This window comes from Otolemur garnettii, unplaced genomic scaffold, assembly GCF_000181295.1.
Source record: "Otolemur garnettii isolate 467f Iridium unplaced genomic scaffold, OtoGar3 scaffold00058, whole genome shotgun sequence".
In the NCBI taxonomy this organism is placed as follows: domain Eukaryota; kingdom Metazoa; phylum Chordata; class Mammalia; order Primates; family Galagidae; genus Otolemur; species Otolemur garnettii.
In genome coordinates, this window is record NW_003852453.1 from 8,900,600 (window position 1) to 8,902,966 (window position 2,367).

The window sequence follows — 2,367 nt, forward strand, 5'->3', positions numbered from 1 at the left end:
AAAAAAAAAAAAAAAAAAAATGGGGGGGAGTATGGAAAGGAAAGATACAGTAACTTGGCCAGGTGCAGTGGCTCTCGCCTATAATTCTAACACTTTAAGAGGCCAAGACTAGTGGATTGCCTGAGCTCAGGAGTTCAAGACCACTCTGAGCAAGAGCAAGTCCCAGTCTCTAAAAAATAGCCAGGCATCATGGTGGACACCAGGAGTCCCAGCTACTTGGGAGGCTGAGGCAGGAGGACCACGTGAGCCCAGAAGTTTGAGGTTGCTGTGAACTATGATGCCACAGCACTCTGTTCAGGGACAGACTGAGACTCTTTCTCAAAAAAAAAAAAAAAAGTGCCATGGCCATACGAAATGATAATTCTAACAAGGTGGGGGAAAGGCCTGCAGGAACTCTCACCTGGGGCTGGAGATGGGGATAGCAGTAGTAGGATCAATGTAAAAGGGCAAAAGGGAACTTCTTGGGTGATAAGAATGGTATACATTTTGATTGAGGTAGTGGTTACATAGACAGATGCATTTGTCAAAACACGCCAGACTACATTTAAAATAAGTGTATTGTATGGTATACCGATTATGCCAGAAAGAAAATTAATTTTTTAAAAGTTTCCATCAAAAAATAAGATCATGTCATTCCCATGTTTATAAAGTCCTCCAATGTCTTCCCCATTACACACTAAATAAAATCCAACCTCCTAACCTGGCCTACAGAGCTCTGGTGTCTGTGAATCATCCCAACACATCCAATTTGGTCTCACCTCCCAGCCTTTGCCCTTACTGTTCCTGACACCTGGAATTCTCTGTCCCAGATCTGTTCAAGCCTGGCTGCTGAGTGTTACTGCAGAACAGAACTGTTATGTGGTGAAGCTTCCTCTGCAAGAAACATTCCCACCCTAACATTATCCAAGCCCCTTCTACGCACCCTGGCACTATTGGGTACTCTTTAAATATCTGGTGAAAAAATGATTGTTTATTCAAATAAATCTGTATTTGCCTCTTCAATAACTCATTTGGCAGGACCCACTAATCTACTCTAGAGGTCTCTCCACCTGGAATGCTCTGCCCCCAGATCTTTTCAAGACTGGCTCCTGCGGTGAATCAGATCTCAGCCTATCGCTCCCCTCCTCAAAGAGGCCTACTCCCTGCTCCAGGCCCACTGTCTCTCTCATATCACCTTGCTTTATCAATCCCACATAACTTCAAAATAGAGTATAAAGTGGAAAGTGCAGATTATGATCTATTATGGGTCTGCACTAATAACCATTGAAAAGTGACACTTCTTTTTTTTGTTTTGCACCATTTCCCACCTCTCTCGTGTGTAAATGACATGACGACACCCACAAGACCATAGTAAAGATTCTAGGCAGCATGGGGGAGCCAGAGATTCCTGAGCCAACAAAGGAAAGCCACAAGAGAGTGATCATCATGCACACACATACGCGGGCTAGAACTTAATTTTTTTATAAATAAAAAATACATCGCATCTTACGTTACTCAAAGATCCATTCTGTGAGTTGCATTTAAAGACTCTTTTGGAAAATAGACAAAGACAAGATTTGGCCTTCTAGGCTTCAAACATAGTTGCCTTGCCAAGAAATTCACTCAAAGAAAACCCATTGTGATGAATTTTTATTGATGCTCTTCTTCTTCACATGCTCTGGCTTTAGGCGTGGGCTCCCAACTTTAAAAGGCCAAATAACCTACATAACTGCGATTTTTAAGATAGAACTCTACAAACAGGCTCTCCTTAATCTTTTCCTTGCTATGATGTATGAAAAATTCCTCTAATTTTCATATCCACCTGCCAAGCCCATGGTAGTAAATGGTATTGATGGGAAGGTGTGACCAGAGTTGTGCTAACAATGACAAGTCTGGTTTGCCAGGGCAAGGACGACTCGAAGAGTCTTCAGATGATTTGGAAATTAGAGGAGGCCACAGCTGGATCCAGCACTCAAGGAACAGAGGAGCCGGCTTGGCCCATCCTGCCCCCTGCTTCAGATCAAAGCTGATAGTTGGAGTCTGTTCCAGTTTCCAAGGAGGTTGTTCTTTATATTCTCTTGGAGCCAGCCTGGGCGGGACCAGCATCAGACGCTGGCTGAAGCTGTGACTCAGCATCAGTAACTACCACTTTGGGCAGGAAGCCAACCTCTGGGGCCCCTGCTCTGGAAGGATTAAGTTTTTCTACCTTGATATGAATTCCTGTAGCTGAAAGCAGTCTACAGCTTTGTGGATCTGAGCATCATATCTTCAAGGGACAAAGCAAATTCTGAGTTCCGTTTCTAAACTCCTGGCACTTTCAAGTTGAAAGGGACCGGGAAGATGGTCAGCCCAGGCTTCTGCCCAAGGCAAGCACTACCATCCAGCTGC